This window comes from Gobius niger (genome assembly GCF_951799975.1).
Source record: "Gobius niger genome assembly, chromosome: 6".
Classification (NCBI taxonomy): Eukaryota; Metazoa; Chordata; class Actinopteri; order Gobiiformes; family Gobiidae; genus Gobius; species Gobius niger.
The window spans coordinates 5,722,868-5,750,090 of NC_136857.1; the positions used below are offsets into that span (position 1 = coordinate 5,722,868).

Sequence of the window (27,223 nt, forward strand, 5' to 3'; positions counted from 1 at the left end):
TCCACACAACTGAATTCTATGTTTTGTTGTGAGCTATATCTTATGCCAGTTTTTATTTCATTTGGATATTCACAAAGGTTACAGCGTCTGCATTTGCATATAAAGTCCCTCATCGCAATTTTAAGTCCATGCTTGCCATTGTAGAAAGAAAATCGGAGCAAAACGAATACAGTTGTTGAGGACACAAAGCTGAAATATTTAATGTGGAGCAATAGTGCCTGTAACCAAATGCTCATGGTCTGTTTGACAAAATCTTCTGCTTGAACTGAAGGCTCATGGTAATTAATCTTGTGCACGTTTGAGCTCACACAACACAATTAGTCAATGTCTGAAGCCATTGTCCCCGCATTGTCAGATTGTCTTGCATTGTTAAACACAAGAGTTGTATAAAGACGACACAGAGAACATGCAGAATTATTGAAACATTATTAAATGGGTGTTTTTTTCCCCCTTCCAGATTGAGGAAGAAAAGTGATATCCTCTAAAGACATCTTTCACTCCACATGCAGCTGGAAGGTCCGATTCCAAGAAGGTTCTTTGGAGTTTGCATGTTCTTCCTGAGTCTAGGTGGTTTCCTCTTGGCATTCCAGTTGATTCTACTGAAAGCCTGCCCATAATGCTGATGCTAATGCGTTGTACCAAACCTAGCTCCTCATTTGAGATACAAGGTCTCCCTGCCCAGTGCTCCTGACAGGTTGCTCCACCAGCATTGGGGAATGGATCAAATGTGATTTCTGTGACAGATTTTCCAGAGACAATAAAATACAACTTAACATACAGCACATGTTATAACAATGTAAATCAAAACCATGTGTTCCTTCCCAGTTAGTTTTAGAGACCATGGCTGGTTGTCAACACTTTTCACAAGGATTATTGGAACTTGTTGTATTGTGGGCTGGACCAAAGCTCGATCCATCGCCTGCAGTTGGTACAGAATGCTGCAGCGCGTCTGCTCACTCGTACCAAAATGTTTGAACACGTAAGCCCTGTGTTGGGCTCTTTACATTGGCTCCCTGTTAAACACAGAATTAACTTTAAAATGTTGTTGTTGGTGTTTAAGTGTTTGAATGGGATGGCTCCACCTTTCTGAGCTTCTGTCTGTCCATACTCCGGCCAGAACATTGAGGTCAGCAAACAAATTTCTGTTAGACATACCGAGGTCACGAATGTCAACCAGAGGAGACCGGGCTTTTGCAGTTGCGGCTCCGACACTTTGGAACAGTCTTCCCTTAAATATTAGGGCAGCCCAGCCTTTAAACATTTTTAAGTCCATGTTGAAGACCCACTTGTTTGTGAAGGCTTTTATTAACCAAAACTGAGCAGTGCATTTTTTTTGCTGGCATTTGTTTGTGTGTATTTTGCATTTTTGTGTGTACTTCTGCATCTCTATTTTTGTATACTTTAAATTTGAATAGTGTATTTTATATATATATGTATTTTTGTGTACAGCACTTTGGGCAGCGATGCTGTTTTAAATGTGCTTTATAAATAAACTTGACCTTGACAAGAGTCACATTTACATTAAAGGGAAGCTTAAACCCTTGACACGAAGAAGCCATCAGTTCCTTTTTATATCAAATGGCTATACATACTTAATAACTGTTAAAGAGAAAAATATAAACTGTGCCCCATGTGCAGAGTTAGTCATCACAATACATAGGGTTGGTTGTCCGTATTGTTTTTAAAGGGGGTTTTGGTGTGTCCATGAATTAACCACCGGTGCGACATGTACGAAAGTATGAAAACTGGAATATTGGAACAATACAAGCTCCACATATTGTCGATACTTTGTCAATGTGCTATTGTCTTGAATGTGTACGGTGTCATTATCTATCCTTTTTCAAGCAATGCGGTCGACTAACCAACCAATATTAGCCCTTGAGGAAATTATTCTTTCCAATAATCGTGTAAGCGTGTTGTCCCAAAAGCCCAGTTTCTTTGCATGGTTTGCTTGTTTGGCTTAATAGCTACAGTATATTCTTCCAGAGCAAGAAAATGACGATAACAGGATGTGATGAAAAAAAAAAAACGAGAGACTAAATTCAATTACGGTAATTCTTCATGGCTGTAGATCTTCTTTGCTTATTAAAATGATTAAAAACGAATTTTCTGCATTACAGCTTGATGACACAGTACTCAAAGGCGAAGACTGTGCATTTATTACATTTCTTCAGTGATTGCTTTTATAAATGGCCTGGTAAAAGTGTAAATGGGAAATCTTAGTTTAATGTCAAAAACTATGAGCCTGTTTTGATTTGTCTGAATGCAGTGTCGCTCTCTCTGGTGCTTTTTTTTTCAAATTCAACAGATTTTGATGTTGTGAAATGCACTGACCTGAGTGATTAGACTTTGTTCTAGCATGAGTGTATCACATGAAGCCATCTGCTGCCAGTGGCATGCAAGGATTAGTCTCTGTGTTCAGCATAACGTTATAATTTGCATGTCTTTCCTGAAGCAACATGTTCTTTTATCCAAGCATGCATACACAGCAAATCAAGCATCAGAACAACAAGTGACTGCATGAAAAACAAATCAGCCTAAATGTTTCCTTGTTGTTGTTTTGGATTCTTTTGGTTGAGAAATTTGATAAGAGCAGACCACTGGGAACAAAGAATTAGGTGGATCAATTCTGTGAAACAGGATTTTTCTTTATTTTCTTTTTATGGTACATCTGACAATCCCTCAAGTCACAGTGCAGTGTTGAAAATGTGGGACACAAGCTGGCTGGCTGTTGAAACGGGAGATGTTCAGTGATGAATTTGATATTTTGTGCATTTAGAGGGCAATGTTATTGATGAATTGGATATTTTTGTGTATTCTTGGATGATTGCGCTTGATGAATTGGATAATTGTTTGTTTTGGAGGCAATTGTAACTGATGAATCTGCTTCTCTGTATTCCAGGGGTAATGTAATTGATGTGTTTGACAATTTAGTTCTGGAGGCTCCGCTGATGTTGTTTGGAGAGGTGTCAAACTGTGTGCCTGATGTCTCTTTTGTAACTTGTCCTGTATGTGTGTGTCTGTCCAATTGGACATTAATGACGAAACCTGGTGCGAAGTGCGATTCTGTTTCTCTTTAAGGAGAGAAAGGCCACCATTTTTCCATACTGAGATATGTTCTTATCTGAGCCTAGACGAGTTGATACGTACCTGCTCTTTGTGCGTCCCCGTGGCAGAGCTTGGTCGCTTCAAACTTCACCCCGTTTGGAGCTAGAGGAATATACTGGGAGAGGCGTGACTGAGCACACGCACAAAGACCAGACAGGTGCGTATCAACTTAGGCAGTTCCTTTAACAAACTGCCTAATAAATAAATACTATTTTCTAGCCATAACCATGGCCTCTTCAACCATCACTCACAACCATCACACAAACATGGATGAGACAATACAAGACTTGAGACATGAGACACAATAATAGAACATTTAGAAATGCACTCTAAAGTTAGCAGGCTTGTTTAAATCAATGGGTTTTGAGCTGAGATTTATAAAGGGGCAAGTAAAGGTAATGACAGAGTTCCAGAGAATTGGAACTGAACGTCTAAAAGCTCATGCGCCCGTGGTGGCCAAGTGGACAGTTGGTACAGTCAGCTGCGGGGCAGAGGAGGACCGGAGGGTGAAATGGTCAAAACTTGGATTGAACCCCCAGCTTTCAGGCTATGAGACAATCACCCAGAGCAAGTGTTACATCATAGTGCAGGGGTAGACAGCTTCAAGCCCGGGGATATAATCTGGCCCTTCAGCATAGAACCTCTGAGACCAAATATGTACAGTACTCTAAAGATCATTAAGGACACTTCCCAAAACCCTTATAGGTCATCTGTACAACACCAGGATTTAGAGATGTAGTGCATTTCCACACACTTGCCGAAGTTATGTACATGTTCACACACAGTAATTAACATAATGTCTTGCAACTATAGACAGAACAGCACATGCCTGTGGCCAGTCCGTCCCCAACACACAGCATAATCCATATCTGCCACAGCGGCGTGATCGTACAGTACAGTTAGCTCTGTAAAATGGAGATGCAGGGCTGCGCAGTGGGACTGAATCCTCTCCACAGGGGTGAGAACTGAACCGGGAGTCTGCACACTAACGTCACTGCGCCTTCTCTGCCATAGTTAGACAGCACCCCAGGGCCCTCACCACTAGAGCTGACACGTGCCCACCTAACTGTCCACTCACGGAGAGGGGAGGGTGAAAAAGCTCAACTCTTTTTTAGGCCAATACTCTGCAAATAGGTTGCTCCCACAGTGAGAGATAATTGGCGTGATGTCTTAGGGGCACGAGCGGGAGGAGGGGGTAAGGTTTAATGCCAGCCCTCCACAGGATAGAGCTGGCCATGCATGCCACTGGCGATGTTCTGTGGACCAAGGGTGGTTGGTAAAGCGAAATACAAGTCAGGGAAAATGATACAGCAGGTTGTGGTGATGGATAATAGCTGTATATGCAGAACTCGGAGAGTGAAACAAAAATATTTACTGTTTGCTTTTCTGCCAACATGTGCTTTGTAAGGAGCCAAGTCAAAAGCTCACACACAAACACACATACATGTCTGTAATGCCATCTTAGTGAGGACACTCATAAACATAATGTATTACCCCGAGCCTAACCCTGGAACCTAAACCCCTAACCCTACCCTTAATCCTAATCATAGCCTTAATCTAAACCCAATTCTAAACCTAAAACCACATTTTGACCCTCAAACAGTCCTTCAAATAAGTGAGGACCACCCAAAATGTCCTCACTTTCCAAAAATGTCCTGACTCTGTTGGTTAAAAACTCAAACTGATCCTCACAATGTCGTAACTACAAGAACACACACACACACACACACCGGCATCCCAAAGGCATTACAGAAATATACACTCAATTGTAAAAGTAAAAGGATACAAGCTCTTTCAAGAAGTAAACAGTACCTTTAAGAGTATTTATATAGAGCATTTCTTCAATCCACAAACAATTCTACAAACTCAATGTGCTTCACAATCCAAACAATAAACACAGTTAAAACAGTAAAAAAGTCACAAACAACATTCCCACCAACCACATCGATCAACAGTCTGAAGAGAAACCTGCTCTTGAAGGAGGACAGTGTTGTAGCTGTATAGTTTTATCGTTCAGTGCTCTTGCATACTTCCATATTTAGTTGTAATACCACTGAAGCAACAGTACTCTTATTTGAGTAAAATCTCTGGATACTTTCAACCATGACTACATCTTTTTTACTTTTTCAGTGCGTTCTTTGGAAATATCAGCTTGTCACCTTTCGACTACTTTAACTACTCTCCACTTCATCCTTGAGTACGTTCATTTTCAAGCAATGGTACTGTTACTACCGCTGTTTCTAGTTATATATTAAGCATTTGTATCAATTCTATGAACCCGCTGGCTGGTTTTCAAGCATTTCTGTGACAGTGACCGTGAAAAGTGACCGTGGAAGTTGTGAAATGTGCAAATAAACTCGCCCCTGTAAAGAACTGGGATGCTACAAATATGTTAGGGAAGTTAGGAATGAGTTTGGATCACAATTTAGTGGGTTCTTCTTTCATTGTTTGTTATCACAAAATAGGCAAGGCAAGGCAAGTTTATTTGTAGAGCACAATTCATACACAAGGTAATTCAAAATGCTTCACAGTTGCATAAAATTACAATAAAGCAAATAGAATCAAACATCAACATAAAATTAATCAATTACAGTAAAAGGCAAGAGTGCAGATAAAATACTTGGATTTGAACATTGTCAGGGTTGAGGCCTGTCTCACATCCTCATGAAGACTGTTCCAGATTTTAGCTGCATGAAACTGAAACGCAGTTGTTTATTATTGACTCTGAGAACCACCAAGAGGCCCCTCCCTGAAGTTCTCAGGGCCCGAGATGGTCCATACGGCTGTAACATGTCAGAGATGTACTTTGGAGCTAAACCATGAAAAGACTTGTACACAAGCAGAGCTGTTTTAAAGTCTATTCTCTGAGTGACAGGAAGCCAGTGCAGAGACCAGAGCACTGGACTAATATGGTTGTACTTCCTGGTTCTTGTCAGGACTCGAGCAGCAGCGTTCTGGATGTACTGTAGTTGTCTGATAGCTTGTTTAGAGAGGCCAGTGAGCAGCCGTTACAGTCGTCTAACCTGCTGGAGACAAATGCATGGATAAGTCTCTCTAAGTCTGGTTTTGACACTATTCCTCTGATCTTAGCGATGTTTTTCAGATGGTAAAAAAGCTGCTGATGTTATTGCTTTGATGTGGCTGTTTAAGTTCAGGTCTGAGTCCATGATTACTCCTAGATTCTAACCTGATTTTTTGGTTTTAGAGAGAGAGCCCCTTTGATTACGGTATCTATTTATTTTAAGATCATTAATATGTTAACAAGGAAAACCCTGTAACAGTCCAATAGTATTGTAAAAAGCTTAAATAAGTTATAGAGATTGAAGCTTTAAATTATTCACCACTTCTGTTTTTCCATGTAACTAATATTTCCATGCTCATTTGTCGTCTTCTCTGTTCGCATAGTGTCTCCACGAGTGAAGCTCCTAATGGATATGTAGTTTCTAATCACTAATAGAGCAGTGTCTGTGCTCAGTAACCATCCCTTTGCTTGCTGTCATTTTTTGCATGAACCCATTTTGTGACAGTTTTCCCCCATCACTCACTTCATAGGGTAATGTGCATAACAAGTGCACACTTTGAAATGGGGACAGATCCCTGATGCTTTTAAATTTGCTTTATTTTTCTTTTTGCTTCATGCCCAGTAGAGCACAAAGACTGACACTGCCGCATCACGTAAAACCGAGGCTGATTTCAAATGACTAATCTGGGGCTGAAATATGAGAGATTAAAGCACTTCGCGACGCATCTGGGAGCGATCATTGTGAGTATATGAAGCTGTTTGTTTCTGAAGGGGCTCTGAATATTAAGCTGTTACATAAAAACACACTGGAAATGGCAAAATCTTTCTTTTATTACAATTCTGTAACGCTAGTGTCAAAACAAGAGTTGCAGTCCACAGGCGATTAGTTAAACATATTAGAATAGCTGAAAGGTTCCAGCATATAGTGCAATTTGCCCGAGCACTGGCGGGTTGTCAGTTCGAGCCCAGCATGAGCACATGTTTGGACTTCGGTGTGCAATAACAAAGTAATGTGGTTTGTTGTGACAGGAAGGGCAAAACAATCTGTCAAATGACCATTTTGAGGCCCTATACTTTTTCAAGCAAGCTTTTAGTTGTTCCATTTATTCCTAACTTTCTCCTGAATTGTTCACAAGGATGAGTTTATGAACATGTTTTAGAGACCAATACCCCATACACTTCCTTCAGCTCCTAAAAAAACCAAGCTAGTTAAATCCTTCATTTTAGTGTGGTGGTGAAAACAAAACGCCAATATTATTTTTGACAATTTAGTTTCAGTCTAGTCTTTAAATATTTTATTTGACAGTTCATGATATTGTGTTTTGGATGCTGGATGTTGAGGTGTTTTAAAGGTGAAACCAAAGACAAAGACAACAAGGTTTTCATATCCATATTCGGATTTAGTCAAGTAATTCTATTACATTTTTGTCGACTAAAATTGCATGTGAATTTAGTCGACTGAATCATAGATTCATTTTGTCAATTTGGCATTTACAATATCTGCTATATCATATTTATTCACATGGACAAAGCACAGACCTGTTTCTTTGGCAGTAAAGTTAAATTAAACCTGGCGTTAATTCAACCTGAAAGACTAAAGTTTCTTCTAACTCCAGCCAGTGATCGCGCCTGCGAGGGTCACACCTCCACCTCAGCCAATCAGGGCAGAGCCACACTTTCGTCACAGCCAATCATCGTCCTCAGTGCCGTATTTAAGCCTCCCGCGTTCATGGCTCGTCCGCTTCCCAGCTGTGCTGCAACCCGCCTCCACACCTTCACCACCTCTTCTATCCACGGCTTCACACTGCTACATCCTTCACCGGTCTCCCATACCACCACCAGTGTCAATCAATCAATCAATATAACTTTATTTATAAAGCGCTTTTCATACCGAAAGGTATCACAAAGTGCTTTACAGATTACAACATTTAAAACAATGCGCCTGGCACAACCTCCCATATATATATTTAATTTATTGGGATTAAATAAATAGATTAGTCAGTTAAAGGCTAAGCTAAAAAGGTGGGTCTTGAGCCTGCTTTTTAAAACATGAACGTTCTCTGCAGCTCCTCCTCAGGTGGTTCCAGAGGCGAGGGCCGTAATATTGGAAAGACGCCTCAGCATGAGTGTTTTTGTTGACTTTAGGAATAACTAGGCGAACCCTGCCAGAGGAACGAAGGGGCCGTGAAGGTTCATAAGGTAAAAGCAGTTCTGAAAGATAAGAAGGACCAAGACCATTAAGACATTTAAAAAACATTAAAAGAACTTTAAAATCGATCATGAAGCACACGGGGAGCCAATGCAAGCGATTCTAAGGCCGGTGTAATGTGGTCCCGCCTCCTGGTCTTTGTCAGGACACGAGCTGCTGAATTTTGTAAAAGTTGTAAACCTGAGATCCTCTTTTTGGGAAGATCAGAAAGCAGGACATTACAGTACATTACATTACAGAAAGACAGCCCTAACTCTAACCTACCCATCCATTCTAACTTTAATCCATATATCAGAGTTTGATCGTCAAAAATGTATGTCAATAAATCCTTCTAAGCGAGTCACAAGTCTATTCAGGTGGAAATTATATGAGCGAAAACAACTTTTAATTCATTTTTTGTCGAATTTTGGTAATTTTAACTAAAAAAATAACCTATATTACATTATTATATTACTTGTATTAATATATTTTTTAGTCCCCCTCCTGGAACCGCCACCTTAACGTGGTGGAGGGGTTTGAGCACCTGAGTGATCCTGGGAGCTCTGTTGTCGGGGGCTTCGTGCCCCTGGTAGGGTCTCCCAGGGCAAACAGGTCCTAAGTGACGGGTCAGACAAAGAGCGGTTCAGAAGCCCCTTATGAGACCAACAGGCCCGTTTAACTGTGAGGCCGTCCTCCCGTGGACCCACCACCCGCAGGAGGAGCCAAAAGGGGCTGGTGCAATGTGATTTGGGCAGCTCCACCGGCTGCCCCCACGACCCGGCAAGTGGAAGTGGAAGAAAATGGATGGATGCATGGATGGATGGATGGATGGATGGATGGAATATTTTAGTCACAGAACAACCTCAAAATTAAAGAAAAAATGTGTTTGGAAACTATACAAAGCCAGGTATTGCCCATGTATGTATTTAATAATGGATTAATTGTATCAGATACTGCGCTGATGATACTATCTTAACCTCTGTACAATTATGACCGGCCTATTCAACATACATACACTGCACACTGTTGGATGGGTTAATCTCCAGCGTTAACATTAATATGGCTGCCTGTCTGGCCTGATATGTCTCCATTGTTGGATCACATTCAGACAAATTAGTCATGCTCTTATCCAGTGAGCCATCCTTAACACTGCGCGCGAGAGAGAGGGGGAAAGAGAGACATATTGTTTTTATTGTCAGTGGGATTTTAAAGTCTACATTAGTCATACGTGCAGTCGCTGGTGGCAGAGAGAGACCTTTTTTATTCTCTCTGTGAGCAAGTGGATGTGCTTATTTACTGTGACATGTGTTAGCACTAATATATTAGAATAAAAGAAGGCTAACAGCACACAGTATGGTCTGATATTGCAAGTCGTCTCACACTGTTATTATCAGGGACATTTGTCATATCAAATTATATGGTTCTGACGCTAACGTGCACAGATCTGTCATGCACACGAACCATAGACCACGATTATTTGTTTTGTTTTGTAGCTGCCAACAAAAGAAATTGCTGAGGCGGGTAGGGATCAGTTACGTATACAGTCATGCTCAAAGGTTTACCTGGCAGAACTACATAAAAGTGCACCGAACCTACTGTGCAATATGGAGGTTGTTCATTGATACCACTAGTTCCAGCAAAATAAAGTGAAGGTCTCGTTTGTGTCCATCTCAATCTCCTGATCTTAAAATCATTGAACCACTGTGGGGAGAGCTCAAGCCTGCAGTTCATGCAAAACAGCCCAGGAGCTTACAGGAACTGGAGGCTTTTTGCCGAGAAGAATGGGCCGCTTTACCATCAGAAAAAAATAAAGGACCTCATCCACAACTACCACTAAAGACTCTAAGCTGTCATTGATGTTAACCTCTTAACTCCCGCCTGAACCAAGAGCATTATCTCCAGTTCAGCTTTACCCAAATCCTGTTGGCCAGTGTAACGCCTCATTTGAAAGCTAAGATCTACAAAACTTATCTGAATGGATCTTTTTCTTCACGTCATCAGATTTTTTTCCCCATCATTTTTTGGGGGGGTTTCAACTCATTTTTGTACATTTTTTGTACATTTTTTGTCAAATTGTAAATTTTTTGTCACTTTTTGTCACATTTGTCCTTTTTTGTCAATTGATTTGTCATTTTTTTGTCACATTTTTGTCCGTTTTTTCTCACTTTATTGTCACATTTCCATCATTGTTTTCGTCTCAGTTTTGTTGCTATTTTCACAGCTTTTTTCCAGAAGCTTTTGAACTGGGGTAAAGCCAGACTGGAGAAAATGTGCTCGGTTCAGGTGGGAGTTAAGGGGTTAAAGGGGGAAATACACAGTATTAAAGAGGGGGTATTATGCTTTTTTCCATCACATAGCACCAGTCTATATCACACTACAATGATGACGAAACCTTCTGTTGGTCTGTAAATGCAGTAAATTAGAAGAACTGCCTTGTATAAAATTGCTCTCTCAAAATGGCTGTAGCGAATGCCTTGAAATAGGCCTCAGACTCTTTAAGAACCTCTGACCCTTTCCGACACGCCCCCTCCACACGCTGTCTGTGGCATCAGTGGAGAGGGGGCTCTGCTGAGGAGCAGTGGTTGGTTACTCGGCTGGTGACGAAAGCTCGGAGGCGTCTCCAGGAGGTGGGGGCGTTCCTAGGAGGACTCAGGCAAATCTATCCCTAAAATGGCTGCCATCAGAGAATACGTGAATGTGCCAAGGCAACACTTCAGGCATGTTTTTAATGAGGGAATGACATAATAACATGATGTAAATCTTGAAAAAGTCGATTTTGCATAATACCCCCCCTTTAAAAACTGCGGTATGTAAACGTTCTTTTGGTCATTATGATTTGAAAGTAGCAAACTCGGTTGTTTCACCATAAATGGCTTCACACAACCACTAACTATGAGCGAAAACCCTTTTGTGGTATCTTTCATATTCTTTGAAAAATAGTCAGAAAATCAAAAATTGTGCCAGGGTAAACCTTCGCGCATGTCTGTATGTCGTGCTAGTTTCACATAGGACTTTCTCTACTACTTGAGCAATGTTTAAAGGGACAATAAAGAGTTTAAACATGTTAAAATGATGTATTTTCCTACATGTTCTAGCAATGTCCTAATGTGTAGAATGAGCCCAGACCTGTTCACCACAACTGCCTCTAAAATCCTGCACTGTCACTCCAACAGTCACTCCGAATTGCCGTCATGCACGAGCTTAATATAGAAGGTGCAGTTACACGTATGACCTGAGGTGGCAGTAGTGAGTACAAAATGGCTAACTTGCATCTAGCCTTTAAGTATCGACGCTCTTACTCATAGGCCTGTCATGGTGAGTTTGATATATTGAGGCAGAAAACTATCATGATAAACGACATTATTTAAGACCTTGTGATGCCACAGAAACTAAGTGCAAAGCATTACAGGTGAGCGCTGTTCAAAAAGACCATCTTAATATATCCTACAATGAGTATGAAAAACTATGAGACACAACTTACTTTGGGTAAAAAATAGTATTACATTAAAAAAACAAGGGGAAATGCAAATAAATGTACTGACAATAAATATTGAACACAAAAATGTATGAACAATACTAAGTCGATATATAGTAATTATCATGACAGCCCTACTCAACAATATCTAAATATTAAAGACTAAATATGCTGTGAGATTTGGGTATAGTGTGCAGACTATACTGATGTTTTGTGTCTTCAAAACCGTGTCTGAAGCTCAAACAGCAGCTGGTACACAGAGTAGAGGACACAGAGGTCACATGCTGATGATGTAACACAGCACCCGGAGCATGTTGACTCTTTAAAAGGTACTAGGTCTAAATTAGCTCGGCACTGGATTGCGTTCCTTAGCAAACCTGGGTAACTCTTTGGAAGCTTTTAATTGATCAAGTTTATCAACTTGTTTTGGTGATATGTTAAAGCACAGAGTTCATTCTTGTCTCATTGATGAAAGTTGTATAAATGTTATTCATTCGGACATGGATGTTTTTAAGGGGCTTCATGTAGACTTTCTGTTACGACATTCTCGGCTCTGTCTTATTCAGTGGTAACTTGTCAGACAGACAATGGAGTAAGGTTAAGCTATACCGGTATTCTGTCCATAGGGAAATTTGTCTTCTGTGTTTGGCCCATCCTTCAGCGCAGATGGAGCAACCTGCAATTTAAGACGATCAGATTCAGGATTAACCAATTGTGTTTTGGGTTATTGGAGGAAATCAGTAATGTGACATCCATGACCAACTGGCTCTTTTGAACGGCTCTTTAACCTCTTAACTCCCGCCTGAATTGAGAGCATTTTCTCCAGTTTAGCTTTACCCAAATCCAGTGTAACATCTCATTTGAAAGCTACACAACTCATCTAAATGGATCTTTTTCCTCACGTCATCAGATTTTTTTTCCATCTTTTGGGGGGGGGTATTCAACTCATTTTGTAGCTTTTTTGTCATTTTTTTTAAATCAATTTTTTTTGTCATTTATTGTCATTTTTTGTCACATTTTTGTCACATTTATTGTCATTTTTTTTTTTTTTTGGGTAATTTTTAGTCATTTTTTGGTCACATTTTTTGTCATTTTTTAATCATTTTTTTTGTCTTTTTTGTCACATTTTTTGTCATTTTTTTGGTCAATTTTTTGTCTTTTTTTGTCATTTTTTATCACATTTTTTTGGTCATTTTTTTGTCCTTTTTTGTCATATTTTTGTCACATTTTTTGTCTTTTTTAATAATTTTTTTGTCTTTTTTGGTCACATTTTTGTCATTTTTTCATCACTTTTTTGTTAATGTTTTCTCACTTTTTTGTCACATCTTCATCATTGTTTTCATCTCAGTCCTGTCGCTATTTTCACACCTTTTTTCCCAGAAGCTTTTGGACTGGGGTAAAGCCAAACTGGAGAAAATGTGCTCGGTTCAGGTGGGAGTTAAGGGGTTAAAGGAAATATTTTCCTCCCCCTACATGTTTCAGTATTATCCTAATGTGTAGAATGAGCCCAGACCTGTTCACCACAACTGCCTCTAAAATCCTGCACTGTCACTCAAAAAGTTGTTCATTCGGGTCCGAAGTGCCGTCATGCACGAGCTTAATATAGAGATTGCAGTTACGTGTAAGACCTGAGGTGGCAGTAGTGAGCACTAAAAAAAAACTTGCATCTAGGATCTTCAAGGTGAACGGTTTGATCTCAACTGTGAAAAGAGCTGGATCTCTTTCTTGTCAGTTTTACCCAGAACTCCCCTGAACAAACACAACACACTTAAGTCAAAGCTTAATCCACTCAAATGATTCCTCAGACAATTGAAGCCTCTTTTTATCAGTTGTGGTGCAAGATTTTATTCAGAAAAACGTTTTTCAAAGTGTAAAAAATCAGTCCCATTGTCATTTTAGAATTACATTTAAAAAGTGTGCCTTTTATTGATCTCGTCTTAGATATTGTGAGTCATCTGGCTGGTTTTATATTAAAAAGAGCCAGTCTTTTGAACGGCTCTTTGAAAGGAACAGATCCCAATGACTCGGCTCCCAGTAAAGAGTCGTAAATCCCATCACTAGAAATCAAGAGAACATTTGTTTTTATCAAGGAAAGCATCTATTTCAAGTGCAATGTTCTTACAGTAGCTATACCGACGGAAAAGTTTGCTGAAAATGAGAAAGTCATGCATTCTCAACTTAAATAAAAAAAATTATATGAATACATTTTTATTTTGAATACAGGGCACTTTGATTTTGGTACATTTCTTTTCCTCACTTTGACTTTGACTTGACAACCTCATACACGCCTCCCGCCTTTGCACATCAGAAGTATGATGTATCTTTGAAGACATTCCAGGAGTCACTTCCTGAGAGAGCTGCAGAAATTGCCCTGGTTTCAGAGCCATCACTGGAAATGCTCCTGTGCCACTGTGACTGCACTATGTTCTCACACCAGTATACAGGGGCGAGAAAACGCTCCCCAGATTGGAGTGCATTTTCCCTCAAATGAAGGAGACAGGAGAAATAGAGCTTTCCTCTATACCAATATGGAGCCACTCACTACCTTTAGTGTTTTTGTTGTGAGCTACGGCATCGGAACAGACAGCAGACGGACTCTCATCTACAGTGTTTGCATAAATGCCATACATTAAACTGAGCTCTACAAAGATGGACGTCTTTGTAGTGCTCAGGAGAATAACACAGCTGCTTCCTGTTTTCGATACTGGTGATTTAGTCTTTGGCCACTGCGTCTTACTTTTTTTCATCACTCTGTCCGATGTTTATTTATTTATTGTTTTACCCATACTCCCTCATAGCCACTGTTTTTTGTATAATAACAATGAAGAGTCAAATTTGAGGTCAAAGTGATGACCTCAAAAAGTGATTTTTACCTTCCAACTCAAAAATATAGCAACCTCTTAACCCCCACCAGAACCGAGCACATTTTCTCCAGTTTCACTTTACCCAAATAAAAGCTTCTTGAAAAAACTAGCAACATAACAGCGACAAAAACTGGATGAAAATGAGGGTGAAAAGGCAAAAAAAGTGATGAAAAAGTGACAAAAAAGTGACAAAAAGTGATGAAAAAGTGACAAAAAAGTGACAAAAAAGTGACGATAATGTGACAAAAACGACACAAAAGAGTAAAAGAAACAACAACAAAGCGATGAAAAGAAATGTCAAAAGAACACGGCAAAAAAGTAGGCTAATGAAAAATATCTGTTGTGCCAGTGTTAATTTTGACAACATATGTTAATTTAGTTTTAGTCTTAGTCTTTTGACAATAATGTAATTCGATTTGAGTCTAGTTTTAGTCAAAAAAATATCTTCAATTTTAGTCAATTTTAGTTTTAGTCGACTAAAATTGCAAGTAAATTTAGTCGACTAAATTTAAGACGAATTTAGTCGACTTTGCATTGATAATATTCATCATAATCATATTTTATCTTGTTCCTCTGCTTCATGGAGCTGCTCCACATGAACAAAGCTCAGAGCTGATCCTTTGGCAGAGAATTTACATGATCTGAGGCTCTTTCAGACGGTCAATAAAAGTTTGGATGATTTTAGTCTCTCCTTTTCATTTTTATTTAGTCTTGTTTTATTCGACTAAAATATCTGGACATTTTAGTCACAGTTTTAGTCTCATGAAAAACTTCTAATTTAGTTTGAGTCCAATTTTAGTCGTCAAAAATAACACTTTGACTAAAATTAAGACTAAATATTTTAGTCGACGAAATGAACACTGGTATGTGCTTTATATATGTCATAGTGCAAGCGTACAATGACATAGTGTTCAGGTGTTAGCTTGGAAACCTGGCCTTCAGTCTCCTCTGAAACGGTGCATTACCTCCTGGGTTTGCCCCTGTTTCAGAGCGTGGTGTCCTGCACTGGTCAGCTCCGCCTCCTCTTTCCTCCTCCTTCTTCGCAGCTCCCTCGCTCCCTCCACTCAACAGTCCTTCATCATCCTCTGGGAAAAGCTCCTCGTTTGTCATTTAAATGAGGCGTTACACTGGCCAAGAGGCTGAAAGCTTTAAGATTTGGGTAAAGCTGAACTGAAAAAAATGCACTTTAAGAGGTAAAAAAAAAACATACCTCGTTTATAGTAAAATCATCTTGTATTATATTGTATTGTTTTGTGTTTGTTACTGTTAAACCTCAGTATAAGTTTGAATCACGAGCCCACAGTCTCTTGTGTAATAGGCTATATGTGACACGACACGACCAGATTTTCAGTGAACGTCATTGCAACGTCATAAATAGGACGTCTTTTCACCTTCCACCTCTAAATAGTAGTTTCAGACGCCTCTTCATGGGCTGCCATCTGCTGCGCTTCATTGATAATATGACGAGAGCATCCTCCATGTGGGAAAAATCACAGCCCGTGTGATCAGACCTGTATGAGCAACTTTTTTCAAACCTCCGTCTGAGCCGCTGCCTCCTTTTGCCTTGATCAATTTGTTTTCCGTCCACGACCCTCAAACGCTCCGTCTGTTTTTAATTCATGGTGCGCACTCCGACACAGTCCCCGGGCTCGCTCGCTCGCTCGCTCGCTCGCTCGCTGCGTGCGCATCGTGATTCACCAACCACCGTTTGCTCGCGAGCCCCTGTGCCGCTTCCTCTGGACTCCTCGTATGAGTTCATACCGAGTCCTCCGACGCGGATCTGACTGTTTGTCGTGGGCCCTCGGATGCCCCCACCCCCCCACCACCACCACCACATCATCCCCCCCACACGCGCGCTCTCTCTCTCTCTCTCTCTCTCGTTCTCATCTCCATCCTTCCATCCCTCCACTCTCTGCCTCTCTCTCTCTCTCTCCTCATCTCGCGTCTCGACGGTGCGGCAGCTGCATTACCGGCAACAGCCTCCTCATCCCTCAGCCAACCACCACCACCACCACCGCCACCGCCACCGCCGCCGCCGCCGCCACCAAAAAACCCCAACTGCGTTTTCCCCTCAGAGACGGATCCCTAAAGCTGAATGGACAGTCCCTGACAACCCCCGGCGGGACAGCGGCGGGGTGACAATTGGACATGACCGCAGCGGAATGACGCCACACATCTAAAAAGGATAAAACGCGCAATTTACCGCGCGTCCGACGTCCCCGGAGCGTCTTGTTTACCTTGCCAAACAAGCCGGCTGACAGCGGATAGCTCGGCCGTCATGTAAGAAAAAAAGAAGAAGAAGAAGAAAAAAAAGAGCTGGATAAAAAAATAAAAAAAACAACTCGTGAACGACACCCATCGGCAGTTCGTTCCAGCGCGCCGAAAAGGTAAGCTCGGTTGTTGACACGTTTACTGGCTGTTTTTTTTTTTTTTTTCTTTTTTTTTTACAGCGGGCGTTGCGGCTCTCCCCTTAAAAAAGACGCACGGTTACAGGACGTATAGTCTGCAGTGTGTGCCATAACGTCTGCCAAATCCTATAGCACCCTCACCTGTGGGAACGCCAGTGAAGGAATCTCGTATTCTATTTTATTTACTTCAGAATATCCCACCGACCTTTTCGTTTCATCATTCATCCAACAGAGAGAGGGAGAGGGAGAGCTGGTCGGTTGCTAGGAACTCTGTCTGCCCACAACTTAACTTTGATAACAGCTTGAGCCTCGGACAAATCATTATTTCTCTCCCCAAAGTTATTCCAGGGCAGGGTTTTTTGAAAGGAAAGCGTGTCTTCGTGGGAGCAATTAAGCAAATTCGCGTCGGCTCTCGCCAATCACATTGAATCATCACCATTACGCACGCGAGTATTTACGCGTTTCGCTTTGTGCAACATCTTTTTCTTCTTCTTCCCTGAACATCTGACATGACACGGTGTCTTTGAAGCCCCCCTCTTTCATCACGCATGTGTCAGAAGTCGGCACGCACAGTTCCTTATAAATATAGATTTAAATGTAAAAGTAATGCGCCTGTCTTCTTCTTCTTCTTTTTTCTCTCTCTCTCTCTCTGTGTACCACCGTGCCAAAGACTACAGCGGGGCCGATCCAATTAAAAGCTAAACATTTGTCAATCAATATGTGGACTGTTGGTTGAATGGCGTGCGCCGATCTGTACAATGTCAGTGTAGCAGTCGGTGCCAGTGACTGACAAGTGTGGCTGTTAACGTGTGTGGGCTTCTAGCAAATCCAGCGATTATGTAATATTAACCTGAGCATGTTTTATATAGGACTGCATAGTGGCTATTACTCACACAGACAGCAGGCAGGAGAGGCGTGTGACTTTGTGCAGGTTTGGAGGGGGGGGGGTGGGGGGGGGGGGGGGGGGGGGGTGTTCTCTGCATCATGTGTAGGGTAAATGATATGGCTATAATGTATTTACCTATTGGGAGCCGAATCTTTGGGATCGGTTCATAACCAGGTGCCGGCTGCTGGGTTATTTTGTTCTCGGTACAAAACTTTGTGACATACAGGGCTGCTCAACATATCTGGTAGTGCAATATTGTAGGGCTGAAACGACTAATCGATTAATCCAGTGTTTTTCAACCACTTGGAAAACTTGGAAACTTATCCAATTTCACCATAGTTGTTTTTTTTGCATCATTATCCACAAATAATGTACCGTTTTCGAGTGTCTATGCTGTCTAGTGATCGGCAGAGTAACCATATTATACTCTTCCATATCAGGTGGTTAGGGAGACTATACGGTGTTCCTAGTCATGACACTTTGATGAGAACATTTTCTGCTGGTGGTGGTGCCTCGTTATTTTTTCAATGAAAAAAAATGTGCCTTGGCTCAACAAAGGTTGAAAAACACTGGATTAATCGACGACTAATCGATTATTGAAATAGTCGACAACTATTTTAGTAATCGATTAATCGTTTTCTGGATCACACAGACTTAAATGGAGCAAAAATGACATAAATTTTTTTGTAATTTTGATGAAAACCTACTTTGATTTTATATTTAGGGTCTGTAGTGTTTTGTACATTGTAAATTTCATGAATAGAGCCTTCAAAAAACATTTCCCTTTAGTTTACTCCATCAACACATCCTCAAACAGCACCACTTAAAGGGACTATACGGAGTTTAAAAATGTTAAAATTATTATTAGTATTTTCCTCCCCCTACATGTTTCAAGAATGTCCTAATGTGTAGAATGAGCCATGTTCACCACAACTGCCTCTAAAATCCTGCATTGTCACTCAAAATGTTGTTACTTCGGGTCTGAAGTGCCGACATGCACCAGCTTAATATAGAAGCTGCAGTTACACGTATGACCTGAGGTGGCAGTAGTGAGTAAAAATGGCTAACTTGCATCTAGCCCCTTTAAGCTATAATGTGATAGAAAAAATAAAAAAATAAAACTTTCCTACACCATTCACAGCCAAGCGATTAATCAATTAATCGTACAAATAATCGATAGATTAATCGATTACAAAATAATTGATAGTTGCAGCCCTACAATATTGATACGATATGTCACTGAGGTGCTCACTCCATTTAGTTTCCATCACTGTCATCATTTTCTTTCTGATCCTTTACACTTTTACTTTATGCTTCTAGTATAATGGTCATATACTATACTTTCAATGCCACAACTGCAACAAATCTATGCATGCTAAGATCTGTAGCTGTTCCACTAAACAGAGGAAAGAGGGGGAATTTGGATAATTCAAAGTAAAATTGGACACAACTTTTGAGCAAACTGTCCCTAATCCAGTGTTTTTCAACCTTTGTTGAGCCAAGGCACATTTTTTTCATTGAAAAAATCACGAGGCACCACCAGCAGAAAATGTTCTCATCAAAGTGTCATGACTAGGAACACCATATAGTCTCCCTAACCACCTGATATGGAAGAGTATAATGTGGTTACTCTGCCGTTCACTAGACAGCATAGACACTCGAAAACGGTACATTATTTGTAGATAATGATGCATTTGTTTAAAAAAAAAAACTAGGTGAAATTGGATAAGTTTCCAAGGCACACCAGACAATATCTCATGGCACAGTGGTTGAAAAACACTGCCCTAATCTATAAACTTAAGGAGTAAAAGAATAAACCATGTGCTTATATTAGAAATAAAGCTGAGATGTAAAGGCTGTTGGAAGGAAACTGAATTCATTGAAATGGTTTAGTCAAATATTGCAATGAAATAGTGATAATAATGTTCAAGAGAGTTATATAGTGCAGTCCAATTGAGGCAAAATGAAAGAAAACAGGCTGTAACTGCTGTGCTAAATGATGTTTTTTGATCATAAAACACCACATCACTCCAGTGGGGTGGTCTCAAAAGTGTCATTGTCATATCAGCTGCCACAGAGTCACGAAGGAGCGAAGCGTTTGGAAGGAAACCCAGTTGGATCGGTGCCAGGGTGGTGGGTGTTGAAAAACGGGCTTAGTCAGCCTTACTGCAGGCACTGATGAGCTAACCTGTGCTATAACATGCACAATGACGTTAGCAATGGATTTAGAGAGAAAGTGATGCACACCGGAGAAATAGGGAGGTTCTGGAAGTTTTATACCTGCATACAGAGAGACTATACAAGACACAAATGCATCGGCGGAAGTTTGAGCCTGACTGTGTGTTAGATCATGGTTCCCAACATATTAGAAGGAAGACAATGTGTTATAAAGCTAGAATACTCTCAATCATACATTTTACCACAAAATATTTTAATACCTGTCCTTAGAAAACAATATGAAATTAGTTTTCAATCCTTCTATTTAACCTCTTAACACCCACCTGAATGGATCCCATTTTCTCCAGTTTGGCTTTACCCTAATCAAAAAGCTTCTTGGGGAAAAAGCACAAAAATAGCCACAAAAAATTAGAAGAAGACAAGGATGTAAACGCAACAAAAATGTGACAAAAGTTCAACAAAAATGTGACAAAAATTCAACAAAATGTGACAAAAAATCAACAAAAAATCAACAAAAATGTGACAAAAATTTAACAAAAATTCAACAAAAATTCAACAAAAAATCAACAAAAATGTGACAAAAAATCAACAAAAAATCAACAAAAATGTGACAAAAAAATCAACAAAAATGTGACAAAAATGTGACAAAAAATCAACAAAAATGTGACAAAAATGTGACAAAACATCAACAAAAATTCAACAAAAATTCAACAAAAATTCAACAAAAATTCAACAAAAATGTGACAAAAATGTGACAAAAATGTGACAAAAATTCAACAAAAAATCAACAAAAAATCAACAAAAAATCAACAAAAATTCAACAAAAAATCAACAAAAAATCAACAAAAAATCAACAAAAATGTGACAAAAAATCAACAAAAAATCAACAAAAAAATCAACAAAAAATCAACAAAAACTCAACATAAACTCAACAAAAATTCACCCAAAAAGTGACAAAAACTCCACAAAAATGTGACAAAAATGTGACAAAAAAAAAAAAAAAAAGGTGACACCACACAGCAACAGCGCGAGGAAAAAGATTAGTTTTGTGGGTCTTAGCTTTCAAATGAGGTGTTAAACCTGACATAAACCTGACACAATGACTTAGATTAGCATGAACTTCAACCAAATAGTTCTGTCTTTCCCTGCTACTTACACTGTACAAATAAAACAGCTCAGGAAGATCCAAGAAGAAAGCTCACTTAACTGTCTGTCGCCGTGAGGAATTGTGTTGATTTCTTATGAACATGTTTCAATATGGCTGCCAACGATGGGCTGTTGCAGTGAATCTGCCGTGGAATTTAACTTGTGACCTTCTCTCAGATGAAAGCGCTAACAACTACATCATCGCTCCTTTTGCAAGTAGATAAAGTGTTGGCTATTGGAATGGGTTTGTTACTGGAATGTAATCAGAAATGGGCGTTATCAGTTATTGGTGCACAATGAAATAGAAATCACAGTGTTTGCACATCAGAATGTCTGCGGTTATTAAAGCAGCAGAGTATCCTTTGCAAACAACAAAAGATCTGGTGCACTTGTTGTGTATTAAAACAGCTATCACTGCTGACACTGTGTTTAACTGTGTGGGACAAATACAAAACTTTTTCAACAAAATGTCTACCATGTAATTTTACACTTTTTCCCAACTATTCTATATTTAATGATTTGTCAGAGGTGTTAAAGATTCTTTCCGATGCTACGCTCTCCATTTAAAGTGGACGGATTGTGAGCTTTTAACCAGGTCATGATGCTGTTCCCTCATCATAAACATAAGCCTGGAGTAGAATTTCACTGCACTTTGTTCATCTTCCTCTGCTGAACCGCTGCAATCTGTATTTTTGTAGCTTATGTTGCATCACCGACAGAATCACAAAATGTCCAGCACATCATAAAAGCCGAATAAAACATCACCGGAGCTGTTCTGCACTCGTGTTTATCACAGTGCCATTGATTCGCTAGCATGAATTGCGCATGAATGGAGTTTTGCATACTGTTTTTAGCGCGTTTAATACCCCTCATTGCCAGCAGAGGGCGCGCTGATCTAGCATCTCCCTTCCTACCAAATTATCATTCATAATATGTAAAGCAGGGGTAGGCAAGTTTTCTCGGTGGAGGGCCGGGTTTCTTCATCGTCAAAAGACCAAGGGCCGGACCCTCCAATTAAAGCAATTGAAGTAAAGCATCACTTTCTACATATGCCAGTGCTGTACATCATACACACTGATGACATTATTAAATGAAATTATTACAATTTGCTGGAATAAACTTTTTTTTTTTTTATGTTAAATTTGAGTCTGTTTGAACTAATCTAAGATCAGATAAAAACATCAATGCCAATGGAAAAAATAGAAATCCCCCAAATTAACTTTTACTGTAATTTTTTATTTTTTTTCCACTGGAAATATACAAAATAATCTGAATTAAGAAAAAACTTGTGCTTGTTCCATTGGCAAGAATAGGTTATATATAGGTTATATCTCCTTTAAGGCCAGACCAAATCCACTCAATCTTCAGTTTTTATCTCTTAATTCAAGTAGATTTAAGTCATTTCTTGGTGTTCTTAGGTATTCTTTTAGGATTATGGCCTAAAAGGGTGCTCTGCTAAGACATTTTAAGGAATTGACAGTCACATTTCTAGAGTACTTTCTAGAGTACTTAGATTTGGGTCATAATATTTCTCAAAATCATCTCGAGGGCCAGAGTTTGATGATGGAGGGCCGGTTTTGGCCCCCGGGCCTGACGTTGCCTACCCCTGATGTAAAGTGTTAATGCTGAAGTGCCCAAAAGCAGGTTTATAGGCCACAAATATGATATATGTGCACTTTAACCATGCTTGAGGCTTGCATATTTATTTATAAAACGACTTTATTCTATTTACCAGATTCCATTTTCTTCCAAGTTTCTTCACTAAAAACACACACATAAAAGCACGTTTTGAACCCCAGCTTACGAACCTCTGTGGCGGGCCGATAATGAGTTTGGTGGCTTTTTTTTTTGCGTATATTCCCACCTTCTTGCCTTTAAAACAGGCGACTCTTTGAGCACGAGAGTTGCTCCACTGCTGCATTATAAAGGCTCTGTGAAGTATGACCGGCGAGCGGGAGGGAGGGAGGGAGGGAGGGAGAGCGGGGATGTCACATGGTATCGCTCTAATTGGCATTTCAGTTGTTTTCTGTTTTGCCTTTATTCGCTGTCCCCCGTCCCTTTCATATCCATATGAGCTCCTGAAACGCATCCGGCACAAACACTTCCTGCCATAAGTGGTGTGCACGGGGTCATTCGTCATACACAACAAGGTAATTACAGAGTACTGGCTTCAGCACATTTCCATGTCACTCGTCATGGTACACTGTACGTAATGGAGTGGGGAGGATGAAAGGAGGTTGTTTGGTCGCTATTGCTACACTGCCGCACTTCATTTTTGTTTGCTGCGTTGTTTGGGATTGGCTGCCCGTAAGACTGCTTATAAATGGCAATCATATTGAAACTGCGACTTGCAAGGTGGCATATGAAGCGAATCACGGAGGCTGGAATTATGTAGATGGTTTAATTTCGGTAAACAAGTGAATATTGTGTGTAAAAAAACTTGTGGACAATACTCATTAAGCCTCATCATTAAGCCTATATGGATTAATATGATATATTTATTGCTGTATATGGAATATTACATTATATTTTATTATTAAATTAAATTCTGTGCCATTGTGAAATATGGAACAGTGGCTGGGAGGCTAAACTACATTACACACATCGGAGAACAAATAATTAAAATACTCTAAGCATTCTAAAAACATTGTCTTTACTTCCAAGGGGACATTCTCTTGTACAAAACTGATTTGGAGAAAGTGCTGCTTTATCTTAAGCCACGATTGGGAGGAAGAAAAAAAAAATCGCCCCGCCACAAAGCAAACTAGGGTTAATTCTCCAGCTTGGCTTTTCTGACCAGGATTCTGACTCAAGATCTGGATATAGCTCCTGGTGCTGCATTGCAGTTGTTCACAGGTTTGAAGGAGAAGGTGAAGAATAGATCAAATACAATGGACAAATCTACAAAGACAAAGTAAAACATTGAATCTTTACTTGAACTAGGAATTGTCATGTTCGAAGGAGAACCTTAGTCATTCTGTAGAATTGAGCAGATTTGTCTCTATGGAATAATAATGTCTTAGTAATACCCCAAAGTATATGGAAAACACTCAGCCCATTTGATTACAATGGGTTTACTATTTGCAATCTGTCAACTCAATCCACTCTACTTTGCTTTTAAAAGACACAATACTTATGTTATTTGGATACGCAAAAGTTAAGCTTTATTACATGTCTATTTTATGTGTCGTCCAAAATAACGACATAACATTGAAATGTTCGTTCGTTCGTTATTTTATTTTGAACATGTGAGCAACACAACACACCTTTACAAAATTTTAAACGTAAAGGCTATTACAAATCAAAAAGACAAAAGCAAACTTGTCAGTTCCCTTGAAAAGCCAATGTCCAAAAAGGAGTGAGGAGAAGTTAAACTTATTTAACCCCACCCCCTATTTCAAAAACAGATTGATAACATCATTTTCCTGTTCCTACATAGTTACTTAAAACTCAAAAGTACATACATGAGATGAATCACTTGTAATCTGTAGGTTTCTCATATTTAAAGAAAATGTTCTTCTTCTTAAACTGATTCATGCTTGAGCACAGTTTTAGATCTGAGCTTAAATCATTCCATAATTTGGCACCAGTAATGGAAACACAAAAACTTTTCATAGTTGATTTGAACGTTTGTATTGTAAATTTATGGTCATCAGCTGATCCTGAGGCTGTACACATTTTGTTGTGTGAGAAAATGTTTTTGTATATTGTTTGGTAAGGTATTCCGCTGTACTCTGAACATTATTTGGGCTGTTTGATAATCTACAAGGTCAGTGAGTTTAATGACTTTTGATTCCAAGAACAATATGTTGGTATGATCAAGATAACCAGATTTGTTGATAATTCTCATGGCTCTTTTTTGTAGACGAGTTAATGAAATCAGTGAACTTTCGTAATTATTTCCCCAAATGTATTGGCTGTTAGTCGACCAACACTCTACACCGGCTCATTTTCTTCATTGCCAAATCACAGAGGGCTGAAACTCACCATTGTAGCCCAAAGTAAAGGACCGTTTTTCCACAAATTTCAGTTTTGTAGATCATATTTGGCCTAATGGGGTGTTTTACCGGGAAATGTGAAAATGCTGACAAGATTTCCCACATTATAGAATACTTCATCACATATTTGGTCTCTGATTTATGGAATAATATTTCTTCAATATCCTCTTCGGGGCCAAAGGTTTTATAGTGGAGGGCCAGATTTGGCACCCGGGCCTGACGTTGGCTGCCACCGCGCTAAACTTTGCGAACTGGCAAATCAAATAAGCCGCCTGACTGCAATAACAGAGGCCTTATTGCAGTCAGTCGGTTGTCAGTTGCCAAAACCATCTTGATTATTCATTATGTGCAACAGACTATTTAGAGGCTAATGCTAATTCATGCATAGAAAATGTATTGAGGCTTATTTATGGCACAATTCTCTGGAACGCAGCTGATCGCTTCCATAATGAAAGCTGTTGGGTATGTGGAGAATTTCATTATTTCAGCGCTCGTCATTTTAGCAGAGAACAGACCATTCCCCAGACCAGTCCCAAAAATAAACATCTTTATAATGTGCGTTACAATCGGGCTTTAACGGGGCTTTAATCTAATTATGATGAAATCTTTGGCCGTTTGATCGTCAGGTCAACAGCCAGTCATGGAGCACTCACCACTCATTGTTTGGAGAGACTCAATTAAGTGGAAACAGTTTTGATTCAATTTTGTTTTGGAGTTAAAATGTTGCTGGAGTGGAAAGTTACTTGTTTATACAGAGTTTTATGTTTTGAAAAAATGTCAGTTTCATGAATCGCCTCAGTAAAAGCCAGATCCAGTTATCTTTATATTACAAAATAAAATCTAATTGACGATAGAGATTGGTCAACATGAGAATAAAAGGCTGGGATTGATTGTTATTGCTTGTTACTATCCACACAACAGTTTAAGAGAGGACTGAGGCTGAATTAGAAGTGTCATTCATGTCTCGGTCCTTGAAGCTGCAGTAATCAAACTTGTTCTTGCACCATAGACACCATCATCTACATTGTAAACGCGATATTTGTGAAAGAAAAACAGACCCCAGGTACTGTTATATGTGTGTAAATGAAGCCTATACCATGGTCTGGGTGAATACTGGATTCTGATTGGCTGGTGCATTATTTTGGTGTAACCGCACACGTAGTCCGGTAGTTAAATCACTGGGATATCACTCCGCTGTGGGCATCGCCATAGCAACGCATGACACAGCTGAATCAGATAAAGGCGTAATTAGTGACTGACAGGAACGTATGAGATGGATTTTGTGTTAATTTCAATGTTTTTGGCCAAAACAAAACGTTTGATAAATGTGAAGTAGAGGAGAGTGAGCAGCTAGGTTAGCTACTGTTAATAACATATGAGCTTTCCATTTCTATTGAAAACGGTTAAGGCGCTATTCATAAAATGATCCCAGCATTTAAGCATATTTGTCTGGATTAGTAAAGTCAAACATAAAAGTTTCAGTTGGGGGGGCCCAGGTGTGAGCGACTCCACCGCAGCTGTTTCCATAAACAGTTGAGCTGGTTGAGCTAGCTAGCTAGCTTCAGGTTAAACAGCGTAAAAGTGAAATAACTCCTGCCACGAGTGCCGCATATCGGTGTTTACTTCCAGGGAAAAGTGTTTCCGGGTTAGTCCTGTTGTGTTGTGATTCTGTGCTGATGTTGTGTCGTTGAGCCTGACTGAGATCCTCGTAATAGCTGCGGAGAATGACTCGCTCTGAGACCAGCCTTCAGTGACCGGCTAATAACCCACACAAAATAGTCCCGTAGTCTGGCATATTTAGTCAATGAGAAAACATTTATTATAAATGTTACGTTTGTGGGACCCTGGTACAAGCGGATTAAACAACGAGGAGCCGTGTATTAGACGGTTATAATGCAGGAGTAACTCCACTGCGCGTCGTGGTGTTCTCGACTCCGCGTCGTGCATTAT

At 39.8% G+C, this 27,223-nt stretch overlaps 1 protein-coding gene across 2 annotated transcripts in view; it reads left to right on the forward strand.

Annotated features, from left to right (window-relative positions):
* The first annotated feature begins 16,527 nt into the window (after positions 1 to 16,527).
* The window catches only part of dlgap4a (discs, large homolog-associated protein 4a), a 133,218-nt gene continuing 122,522 nt past the window's right edge, over positions 16,528 to 27,223 (forward strand). For both annotated transcript variants that reach the window (XM_079557696.1, XM_079557697.1), the window contains exon 1: positions 16,528 to 17,044. The gene's annotated coding sequence lies outside the window, so the exon portion shown is untranslated. The remainder of the gene's footprint in view (positions 17,045 to 27,223) is intronic.